The sequence below is a fragment of the Nicotiana attenuata genome, unplaced genomic scaffold (assembly GCF_001879085.1).
Source record: "Nicotiana attenuata strain UT unplaced genomic scaffold, NIATTr2, whole genome shotgun sequence".
Taxonomy (NCBI): domain Eukaryota; kingdom Viridiplantae; phylum Streptophyta; class Magnoliopsida; order Solanales; family Solanaceae; genus Nicotiana; species Nicotiana attenuata.
This window is the reverse complement of record NW_017670546.1, coordinates 498,167-511,226: the sequence shown is the minus strand read 5'-3', so window position 1 is coordinate 511,226 and position 13,060 is coordinate 498,167.

Sequence of the window (13,060 nt, the reverse complement as noted above, 5' to 3'; positions counted from 1 at the left end):
ATATATATATATATATATATATATAAAAGCTTTTGGGTATGTTTACCCACAGATGAGAGTGAGAGAGACGTTATTTTTAGACGATTCAGAATATGGCCTCACTGGCCTAAGTTGAGGTTTACCCCTCCAGAGTTCATAGTTATAGAGTGGTACTCTCGAGCCGGGTATGGCACCGGGTGCTGGCCATGCCTCTTCAGGTTTGGGGCATGACAATTTCATTCTTGTGCCAACTACTTATTCTTCAGAGCGGTTGGCTGAGATCTATGTCCGCGAGTTCGTCCGTCATCACAGTGTGCCCGTTTCTATCATTTCTGATCGAGGTACGCAATTTACCTTGCACTTCTGGAGGGCGGTATGATGGTAGGCTATAATGATGTATTTTAGTCGCTTATTATACTCTAATTTGCTACACTTTAATTGAGTTTGAGCTTTAACGGCTATTGTCATGTCGTCATATGACCATGCAAAAATGTCTTTTTATTCAAACAGTGCTTTGATTATTTCTTCCCTCATTTGTGGTTCCAAGTGTACACTTGGTTTCCCTAATATTATCTGGATCCCCTAAATTGATTGCTTCAGTTTCATTCAAATTAGGCTTGGGTTTCTCTTCAAAGTGACTTAGCTCTTAACTAATTTCCTCAAATGCCTCCTTTTCATCATATTCTATTTCATCATCACACCTCCTTTTTCTACCACCGAAAGGGTATAGGGGAGTTTTTTTCCAATTTAAGTGACAATCGAAACAGGATTATTTTATTTAAAATTCAGAGTCGCCACTTGGAATGATTTATGGTGTCCTAAGTCACCGGTTTAAATCTCGAATCGAGGAAGTTTGACTCTGTTTTACAGTCCGCGAAACACAGAAATTTGGGTAAGGAATTCTGTTAACCCGGAGAAGGTGCTAGGCATTTTCGGGTACCATGGTTTTAGCACGGTCGCTCAACTATTATTATTGGTCTTTTATCTGATTTTAAACTTTACCTACGTGCATTTTAACCCTTTTAAAACCCTCTTTTAATAATCCAATTTTAACCCTTGAAACCGAGGATGTTAAACGAGCTTTGGGATGCCTCACTGTTTTCAGCTCCTTTTTTTTGTTTGCTGCTTTTGCTTCTCTTTTGCTTCAGCGTGTGACTGTGTGTGTGTACAGTGTGGTGGTTGGCTAGTTTTGGAGATGATAGAGTGACGATGGAGGGGTCTGGTGAGTGGTTGTTTAGCGTCGATCTCAGGTGAGTTCTGCGCTGGCTCGATGAGAGGAGGAGTTGAAGGGTCGTTTGGGGCGAGGTGAAGAAGTTCTAGGGTTCAGGGGATTTGAGAGTGGTCGCCGGCATGGTCCAGGGAGGTGGGGTTGCGGCAGATGACAAGAGAGTGATGGAGGAGGGCGTTATGGCTGTTGGGCGAATGAGAGATAGTGTTGAGTCTCTCAAAAATGAGAGATCTGGCTGCCGATTCTCTGTGTTGAAAGAGATGAGAGCCTCTGTTCTTTGTGTTTTAGCTGCTAGCCTAGGGTCTCGTTTCGGTTCTGTGACTGGAGAGTGGTTAAGGAGGAGATGATTGGCGGTGTAGAGTTGGGTGGTCGTTTGGTGTGAGGGTGACGACAACTGACATGGAGAGGAGTTAGGTTGCTAGGGTTTTGTTGTGTTAAGTCTTCATGAAGAAGATGAAGAAACTTAGCTTTTTGTGTAGGTTCTCTAAAAAATGAAAAAAAACGGCTGATATGATCTCTAGGGTTCTAGGTGTCTTAGAGTGTATATGTATAGGGTGCTGAAGGTTAGGTCTTAGGGTTGGGTATTGGGTTTTGGGCTTCGGTTATTTGGGCCTTAAAATTGGGTCTAAGACTAAAAATGGACTACATTAAGATGGGATAAACCAACCTAAAACTAACTCTTCCTTCTAAAATTATATACAATTTATAATATAAAAATATAAAACTAATCTTAATTAATTAAACTAAACTATATTAAAACATGAAACTATTTTTGTGTGTTCAAGATTATATAAAAATAAAAATAAGGTACTATATTTTGTATATTTTTTTATTTAAACTTATGAAAGATACATAAACTAATTTTTTTTTGTAATTTTCATTTTTGTGACGAAATAAAGTAAAGAGTCAAAATTAATTGAAAAAGCGATATTAGGCCTAAACTAACTATCTACATGCTAAAATATAAAAAATCTTGGGGAGGGTCAAAAATCACATGTCTACAACCTTATCCAACGCATCCTGTACAAAATTTGTACCCAACAACCGAGCCTGCCCCGGCTCGAACCATCCAACTAGAAAACGGAACTGCCTCACATATAATGCCTCAAAGGGAGCCATCAGAATGCTCGACTGGTAGATGTTGTTGTAGGCAAACTCCACAAGTGGCAAGAGTTGATCCCGAGAAACCATGTAATCTATAACACAAGCGCGGAGCATGTCCTCCAATATCTTAATAGTGCGCTCGAACTGTCCGTCCATCTGGGGATGAAATGTTGTGCTCAACTCAACCCCCATGCCTAACTCACGTGTACTGTGTTGGCTCCCCAAGTATTGTCGTGCCCCTTTTTTCTCGCGAAATCGGGTTTATGACATTTGGGAGGACAACTCATTCCTTTTGGGAATTGGGTTTGATTTGGAGAATCGCCACCTAATGATTAGGGTGAATTAGGACACCAAGGAGGTTTGATTTGAGTAACCATAGATTGGGTAAGGGCTTGAAATTATTCTAAGGGGAAGGTGTTAGGCACCCCTCAGAATCCACTAGTGTGGTTCCCGGCCAGACCATTATTGTGAATTTAGGTGCAAATAACATGTAAGCAAATAAAACTTCAAATAAGAGGGGATTTTCATATAATGGTTTACAAATAAACAAAGTTGGAAAGAACTAAAAGAAAGCCAATTTTCTTAGAAGAAACAATTTGAAATTTTAGAAGAAACAAATAAATAAAGGGAAGGGGGGGGGGGGGTTTCTAGGTTTAGTAACAGTATGGATCACCCCACACAATACCCGGTAATCACTCCTCAATGAGGGGCTACACGTGACATTATCGCGTGTTCATCATATCCATATCTACCCTTTCCACCCCGTTAATGTATTAAAGCGCGGAATGGTGTCGTTTACTTATTGCATGCTATTACCGTCCCAATCCTATTAGTCCCGGAGGCATTTAGGACTACTAATTCTAAAGGGGAGGGATATTAGGCTTATTTGTAGTTTCAAAGGCAAAAAATTCTAAGGCGATATACAAAACATGTAAAGCAAGTTGGGGAAAGCACACAACAAGCAGAGGCTCAGATATACCCCCAAAGAAGCACGTAATTAGCATGCCTTACACATACTGGTTAGGGTCTGATTAAATACTAAACATGAATGAGCTTAAAGGTTGAGGCAGATTGATTTATTACATAATTCAGATAGGAAGCCCGACTCAGGATTGCCTGCTGGTTGTAGTTATTGACATAAACTGATTTAGTTTATAACTTTACCATATGGCTTGCCTAAGTGTTGGACAAGGATCCTATAAGCATGGTACCTATCGAATTCAGAAAGCAATGAAATAACAAGGTCTAAAATAAACCGAATACGTACTGGTTAAAAAAGGTAGTCAGATTATTAAAAGAAAGGCAAGTTTTAACGAAGGTTATAAGTTCTGCAACTGATAGTACCCGTTATTACTGATTTTAGCTCTATACACGAATGAAGCGATTCAGATTCGATTAGGAGTTCCTATAGGCATAGTTTCTAGGCGTTGTTGATTTTAAGCCTTTGCAGACATGGTATAAAATGCAGAAGACTCGTTTTTAAACCTATGAACTTGATATCTAGGAGCTGAATTTGTTTAAGACCTATGAACATGATATCTAGGTGCAGAAATTTGTTTAAGACCTATGAACATGATATCTAGGTGCAATTGAATACTTAAGACCTATGAACATGATATCTATATGAAAATGGCTATACAGGATTTAGAAGGACCTATAAGCATGATTTCTAAATGCATATAGTAGTCCTATGATCATGATTTCTAGATGCACGCAGATTTTAAAATTTCAATAGGCATGATTTCTAAATGCATGCAGATTTTAAAATACCTATTGACATGGTATCTATATGCATATGCAGAATTCAAAATACTTATAGACATGGTATCTACCCCTTTTGCATACATAGTTACCCGCCCTTTTTTACTAACCATCCCCAAGAGTTTATAACAAATTATTACAGCCCGGAATAAAGTAAAAATACATCAGAAAAAATAAAAGTACAACCAGGGAGAGCCTGATTTAGACTTCATGTCTGAAATATGAGGTAAACTAACTCCAAGAGATCATGATCCAAAGCCTTTCTCCCATTTGAGTGTGTCAAAGTTCCCTAAGATCCTCGATGGGACTCCGAGCAATGCTCACACCCAGATGTACCATTAGAACATGTACAAGTGCAGTGTGGAAGGGCCAGCCCTCAAGTCTGCAAGTTCAGAGGGAACTCATAGGGTCCCAAGGCAAGGCTCACAGGAGGGGGGCAGAACTTAAGGACTAAAAAAGTGTGTAAGTGCAGAACAGAATGCTAAAAGGGGAAAAGGAGAGGGAAACAACTACAAATAAACACACATAAGGGGTTAAGAGGAATATGGAGATTTTAAAGAGCCTATTGCTTAGGCAAGGGCAGACTTTAGGCATGCCCAACAATGTAGAGTGCTAGCACACCTATAAGCCTGCCAGAACACATACTATTAGAGGCTAGGATCCCAGGGGATCAAGTTTGATTCATGGACAATAACTTACAGTATTGCCATGCCTCAAACCATAGCTTAAACACACAGAGGTAGGGGTTTTGGATTCATAGTAGAACAGGCAGAAAGAAATTAGTATGCTACAGTAAGTGTTGAATTATACAGAAGCAGTAAGCAGGCAGGGATACAAAAGCAGTAAATAAACATATTGTTGTGGTGCTAAAAACCTTAAATCAGGACATACCAGTTTTGTAGAAGCAAATAGAGAGAAAGAAAACAACAGGTCTTGTAAACAGGCCACAGGATAAGTAACAAGAGAAAATTCTTTTGAGTATTAGTATAAGTTTAGAAAGACTACGAGTGATGGGTGTCTTTGTGTTAATGAAAGAGCCGTGTATTTATAGTGTGAGAAATAGGCAGAAATAAGGTAAGAAGAAATAATTATGGAACTGGGTATCAATTAAAACAATCAGTATAAGACTTTCTTTAAATAAGGAATTCAGACATAAACGGTAATGAGCAAAAAATTATTCAAGGAAAGAGATCAAATAAGCATCTTGTGCAAAGTTGGCAGTTAGGGGTAAATACATAGATGTTTATTTAGGGGAATAGTTTTGAATAAACCAAGTCAGAAAAGCTAAGGAAAGTTTTCGACTCAAACCAAGTAATAGGGAAATCAGCAAACAAGGAAAGAAAATCAATCGGGCTTACAGGAAGGAAGCCTGAAATTAATCAAAAATTGAAAGCCATTTTAAAGGGAGGTTCAGCACATATAAAGAGCACACAAGTATGCTAGGCTAAAAAGAAAATGTCATGCAATTGCAAAATCAGTAAGTAGTAGACTATAGGAACATGGTAGTCACGTAGGTCAGTCTCAGTAACTCAGCAATGTAGAAGAGAGATAGTATCAAATGGCATACAAAGGGTCCAGTAGAAGGACCTTAGAAATGTTTAGCAGGGAATCAGAACCATGTAAAGAAACAAAGGTTGAAACAAAGTTTATCAAGTAGTAGATTTCAGAAACTCGAAATAGGTTCAAAGAGGTTAGGGTTTTTGAAATCGAACAAGTTTAGAGATGAAGATCAAACAAATCACATAACCAATGGTCTCAAAACTCAAATCAGTCCCCAAATTTAGGGTTCTTGCCATAAATCGAGTGCAGAGATGCAAGGACAAGTAATCAAAGAGCAAGATACTAACGAAACAAGTTCAGAGGTCTCAGAAAGGAACTGAGACCTTTACCATGCCCTTTCAGTAGCAGAAACTCATGAGAAGCATAGTAAAAGAACAATATGCGAGACACAGTATAAGAACTAGTAAGAACACAGTAGAGGAAACATATAAAGAAACGTAGTAGAAGAAACAGATAAGAACACAGTAGGAGAAATATAGTAGAAGAAACTGATAAGAACATGACAGGAGAAACATATAAAGAAAGATAGTAGAAGAAACAGTCAAAAGAAAAATAAAAATCAGAGAAACATCTAAATAACTCGAAACCCTAAATCGGAATAAAGGTTTTGAAAGCGTAGTTTTTTTTTGAAAGAAATCTCGAGAAACCGTTTAAAAGTCTAGGGAAAACACGGATTTAGAACAGATCTAATGAAATCAGAAGAACCTCAAAAGCTAGGGTTTCAGAAGAACCCAGATGGTGAGAAAGGCTTGGATAGTCGTTGATTTAAGCAGGATGAGTCGAGGTCAGGCTCGAACAACCATGGCTTGCCGGAGCAAAGCCGGAGATGGCCATAGAACTTGAATCAAACAAGGTCTGGACCCGGCTTCTTTGTGGTCAGGCCTTGAAACTTCAGTAACCAAGCGCGTAGGAGCTATAGAAGGCTGGTAGGTGGTGAGACCACCATGGATTCAGGCAAGGAGGTGGCCAGAGAAGGCGAGTGAAGCTCATCTGCAGAAAGGGAAGGGGGAAGGTTCTAGAGAGAACCAGAGATAGAGAGATAGAGATGAGAGTCGGTTGAGTGAGGAATGAGAGGGGTTTGGGGGGGTCGTTTGGTTTAATTTGGAAAGAACGAATCTGGATCGTTGATCAAAATTGATCAACAACTAAGATTTAATCATATTGGGTCGGGTAGATTTAGGAATTAGGCTTGGGTCTTTGGGCTGGTGTAATTAGATGATTTGGGCCGGTTTAATTGGGTTGGGGTTTGTTTGACTTAGGCTAAATTAGAAAGCCAAATTTGGCTATAAGTTAAATAGCCCTTTTTCCCATTTAATTTATAGAAAATAATAAATAAATTTCTAATAACAAATTGAAAGTATTACAATAAATTATACTATATAATTAACAATTTAAAAAATAATGTATCCCATTTTATAAACATGAGAAAAATTTAATGCTAAAAATGGCTAATATTGCAATTATGCAGTTTTATTCTTAAAAATGCTAAATAAATTTGTAAAAATATCTTAGCTATATTTTACTATAAATATGAGAATCCAACAAATGAATCACCAAAAATGATAATTTTTGGGGACAATTATTGGGTTTTTCTTGATGAAATAGGGCAATAAATTGATTTAAAATCTTTGAAAAAATTAAGAAAAATAATGAAACCTTGGGATATGCATATATATGCGTATATAGACTATTTTGAAGGAATTTTGCATATTTAAAAATACAGGGAAAAATATTGTATCAACAGCTGTCCCTCTTTACCCGGGAAGGATGAAAGAGTTATCGGGTAAAGATATGATGGCCAATTTTTACCGAACGAAATGGTTTGAAGAGGTTTTGTTGTGCTCTGGCTTCTGTGCTGCCTACATATCCCTGGTCTTACAGGAATCAGGCCGTATGTAGTTCAGGATCCGTCAGCGGAGTAGGCCGATGGAGACTTTCAAGCACGGACGCAATATCCAGGATAGGGCTGCGGGGAACTGCAGCGGAATCGCTCCTGCCGAGATGGCCATTGCTTGCCGGTTTACCTGCAAATAAACAAATGCAGACATATATTGTGCATAAATTTAAACGTGATGCAAGCTCACGTCGGCCCATGAATGTTAGCTTTGGACGGTTAGGATGGCGTCCTTGGCCATGAAGCGTATGGTAAAGGATTCGGAGGCCATGAAATGATGCTCTTGGGCTATGAGAATGATGCCTACGAACCATGATGCCTTTGAATAATGATATGCAAGAGATTAAAGGGATCTTCTGGCCATGACATGGTGTTCTCGGGCTGTGTAAATGGTGCTTCCGAACAATGACGCCTTCAGATAATTTGGCGATCTTTCAGCCCATGAAATGCAGTATTTGGCGATCTTTCAGCCCATGAAATGCGATAGGTGGTGATCTTTCAGCCATGCAAGTGCAAATGAAGTGGCTATATTTCAGTTGTGCAAATATAAAAGAAGTGGCGATATTTTAGCCATGCAAATGTAAGTAAAGTGGCAATCTTTTAGCCATGCAACTGTGAAATGAAGCGGCGATCTTTCAGCCATGCAAGTGTAAATAAAGTGGCGATCTTTCAGCCATGCAAGTGTAAATAAAGTGGCGATCTTTCAGTCATGCAAGTGTAAATAAAGTGGCGATCTTTCAGCCATGCAAGTGTAAATAAAGTGGCGATCTTTCAGCCACGCAAGTGTAAATAAAGTGGGGATCTTTCAGCCATGCAAATGTAGATAAAGCGGCGATCTTTCAGCCATGCAGAAAATGCAGATGGAGACAGTGTTTAGTCTCGGAAGGCAAAATGGTAGCCTTATGCAATGCAGAAAATGCAGATGGAGACAATGTTTAGTCTCGGAAGGCAGAATGGTAGCCTCATGCAATGCAGAAAGTGTAGATGGAGACAGTGTTTAGTCTCGGAAGGAAGAATGGTAGCCTTATGCAATCCAGAAAATACAGATGGAGACAGTGCTTAGTCTCGGAAGGCAGAATGGTAGCCTTATACAATGCAGAAATAAAAATGAAGTGGCCAATGGTAACAGAGTTTCTTAGCTGATAGCAAGTTACGATGTCGGGATCGCTGGGGATATTGTGATATAGGGGATATCACTGGCGTGCTTGGATGGCCAATCGGTAAGTGCAACAATCCTGAGAGTTGTATTCATGAACAATGTTCGTCTTGTGGGTGTATAGTAAGTCAGATGCTTTCGCAATCCAAATGCCTGCATCCAAAGAAAAATCATGAGTTTTGTAGAGGAGAGGTTAGTTCGTATCCCTGCTGGCCTTGCTCGACCTGTTTAGCTTTGATCTAGTGATACGGTATGTATCATTGGGGTAGCATCACTGAATAAAGCAATTTTGATAATAAACATGCACGAGTTTGTAAAAAAATATGACATAAGTATATATTTAAGAAATATGTTTTAGATGAACCGGCGACTATGATGTGGTTCAGGACATTGCAACCTCTCCTTCTACGGAATTTTGAGGGTCCTCCTCAAAATTTTGCCCTAGTTTAATGGGTTGATGCTTGCGACGGTTGCTTGCGACGGTTGCTTGCGATGATTGGCTGAAATTACTTTGGAATTTTGAGGGTCCTCCTCAAAATTCTGCCCTAGTTTCCAATTGCGGGGGAAAAATGAAAATTTTATTGAATTGTGACCGAACCCATAAGGCTGCCTACGTATCCCCTCTTAAATCGGAATCAGGTCAGACGTAGTTCAAATTACATCATATAGGAAAGCATAAGATAACACATAGTAGCGCTTGACTGCATCTGAATTGATAGGTTTTGGCCAAACTTCCCCGTCCATTTCTGCAAGTATAAGGGCTCCTCCTGTCAGGACCCGGTGAACTATGTATGGACCTTGCCAGTTGGGGGAGAATTTCCCTTTGGCTTCATTTTGATGCGGGAAAATTTTCTTTAACACTAGTTGTCACGGTGTGAACTGTCTCGGCTTGACTCTTTGTTGAAGGCTCTAGACATTCTGTTCTGATAAAGTTGACCATGGCAAACAACATTCATTCTCTTTCCATCTATAAGAGCCAACTGCTCGTAGCGACTCTTTACCCATTCAGCATCGTCGAGCTCAGCTTCCTATATGATTCTTAAGGAAGGGATTTCTACTTCGACGGGAATGACGGCTTTTGTACCATAAACCAACATAGAGGGGGTTGCCCCAGTTGATGTACGGACAGTGGTGCGATACCCCAATAGAGAAAATGATAGCTTTTCGTGCCATTGCTTATGCTTCTCTATCATTTTCCTTAATATCTTCTTGATGTTCTTGTTGGCGGCTTCTACGGCTCCATTCATCTGAGGCCTGTAAGCTGTGGAATTCTTGTGTTTGATCTTGAAGGTTTCACACATAGATTTCAATAAGTCACTGTTTAGGTTGGAGCCATTATCAGTAGTGATTGACTCTGGAATCCCGAACCGACAAACAATGCGGTCGCGGACAAAGTCTGCTACGACTTTCTTAGTCACTGCTGTCACACCTCCTTTTTTACTACTCCCCACAAGGGTGTAAAGGAGTTTTTCCAATTAAAGGACATCAAAACGGGATTTATTATTATACATTCAGAGTCGCCACTTGGGAGATTGATGGTGTCCCAAGTCACCGGTTGAATCCCGAATCGAGAAAATTATTGACTCTGTTTAACAGTCCGCGAACCAGAAATCCGGGTAAGGAATTCTGTTAACCCGGGAGAAGGTGTTAGGCATTCCCGGGTTCCATGGTTCTAGCACGGTCGCTCAACTATCATATTTGGCTTAGTTATTTGATTTTAAAACATGTTTCAACTTATATGCTTTTTAGCTTTGAACCGCTTTTATTATTATTTTCAAAGAGAATTGCAACGTCCTGAAAACATGTCTCGAACCACGTCATATAAATGCACCCGTAGTTTTCGACACATTTTGACTTCGTTGGGATTTAGATTTGGGTCACATAAATGCACACCCGAATTTAAGAAGGTAATGTTATTAAAATACGCGCCTAAAGCAACTAACGCGTTATTATCTTTGGGGAAAGCCGTGAAATTCGCTAAACGGCCCGTCCCGAATTCTAAGTATTTTAATATAGACATTTATCGAGGGCCCCGCAATTTATGTGTTTTGTTCAGCGAGGCTCGTCTCATTTTTTATTATTTAAAAGGGCAAACCTAAAGCAACTACGATTTCTATTTAATATTGTCTCTAAAAGGCCCTAATTAATTAACGTTACCCAATTTAAAGCACAGCCTTAATAAAATCCTCCATGCATTTTGGGCTTCGAACTTAGCCCAGTAAGAAGAAATTTCAGTCAGCTTTGATAAGAAATATCCAGCAATAGGCCTGAACTCAGGCCTAAATGAGAGGAGAAGACTGTTTGACATTGGGCCCTAGACAGATTTAGGCCCAAGTCTGATTCCCACTGAGGCAGTCATGTTTTGGGCTTCCAAATGAGCCCAAGTCTCTCTCTCGATTTTATCTTTAACCTTCTGGCCTCAATTCACAACGAATTCAACATCCAGGATCACATGAACAATTCAACTCCATGACAATTGTAGCTTATTAGTTTTAGGTCGTTCAATAGAATTATTACAATTGTAACGACCCGACCGATCGTTTTGCATTTTTGAACCCCGTTCCCTTAAATAAGACTTCCCGCACTTGCTTATGCTAATTTATGACTTGCGGGAGAAGAGTTTTGAGCAAGAATAAATCTAGTTGCTTCTTTAAGTTTCTTTAAAAAGGCCAAGTTTGACTACGGTCAACATTTTGGGAAAACGGACCCAGAATCGTGATTTTGCAATTTCTTAGGGTCCGTGGGAAAATATGGGACCTGGGCGTATGCCCAGAATCGAATTCCGAGGTCCCTAGCCCGAGTAATGAATTTTTATGTGAAATTGTTAAGTTAAAGTTTCAAAGGTTTAAATAAACTAAGAAATCATTGTTTTCCTAGGTATCGTGTTCGGATCTCGATTCCGAAACTTGGTACAAGTCCGAAATATCAGTTAAGACTTACCCATAAAATTTGGTGTCAATCCGAGTAGTTTAAGGGCGTTTTGACCCATTGGAGGAGAATAAGAACTTGAAGTTCAATGATTTGATTCATTTGGTTTTGGGGTTGATTCCCCGATTTAGCGTTGTTTTGAGTGTTTCGAGGGTTCGAGTAGGTCCGCCTCGTGATTTCAGACTTGTCGGTATTTTCGGGCGGGGCACGGGAGCCTCGAGCGTCAAACGAGCGGGGCTCGAGTGAAGTTAGAATTTGGAAAATGACTGAAGCTTGTTGCTTCTGTCATAACCGCATCTGCGGTTCTTGGACCGCAGAAGCGGGACCGCAGATGCGGTCAATAGTTCGCAGAAGCGGAGAAGGGGCAGGCCAGGGGAAACCGCAAAAGCGGCCCAGGGACCGCAGAAGCGATTCCGCCTATGCGGCCCCCAGACGGCAGAAGCGGTCGAGCCCTAAATCCCAAAAGCCGCAGAAGCGGCCAAATTCCGCAGAAGTGGATCTCGCAGAAGCGGAAATACTTCCGCAGATGCGAAAATAACTGGGGGCAGAAGGGTTCATTAATACGAACCCAAACTCATTTCTTCCACATTACTCTCAACACTTAGGCGATTTTGGTGATTCCAAAGAGGAGGTTTCAACATAACATTGCAAGGTAAGTAATCCCCACTCGTTTTTAGTTCAAATACATAAATATTAGGTAGATTTAACACTAAAAATTAGGTAAAATCAAGGGATTTGAGCTAGACCTAGGGTTTAATGAAAACTAAGGTTTTATCACATAATTTGCCATGTAGTGAACTAGAAATCATATATTTGTGATCCTTAGGTAATAGGGAACAACTTCCTTCGAAAAATCTCGGAGTCTGGGCACGTGGGCCTGGGGTCGGAATTTAGGAAACTTGTGTAAATGGTTAGGAAATTGTTTAAATAGCTAGAATTCAACCTTGTAAGCCTTTATTTACTAGTTCTTACTTGGTTTGATTAGTTTGGGATTGTCCGGCTTCGAATTAAGGACTTGGGCTCGTTCTTGGACATTGGAAGTGCACTTTGGAGTGAGGTGAGTCTCCTTTCTAACCTCGTAAGAGGGAATTGTCCCCTTAGGATTAATGTTTGAGTGTTTGTTTCTAAATGCGGGGACTACGCACGCGTTAGGTGACGAGAGCCCGTGCGTAGCTACTACTATGATAAATGCCCGGGTAGCTTAGGACCTACAACATGCCTATTAAATATATTTCTTATGTTAAATCGTTGTTATGAACATCTAGCGTGTACTAGAGACTTAAAAGGGGATAGGAGCATACTTGTATAGTTAATTAAGTTTGATTTAGTATTCTTGACCATTTATGTGCCATGTGTGTGAACTTGATGTTTCATCCTTATTTGTTGATCGGGTCGATCGCCTCGGTATGAATAGATGCATCTATAGGCGCGCCGTCGACCCTCGGCAAGT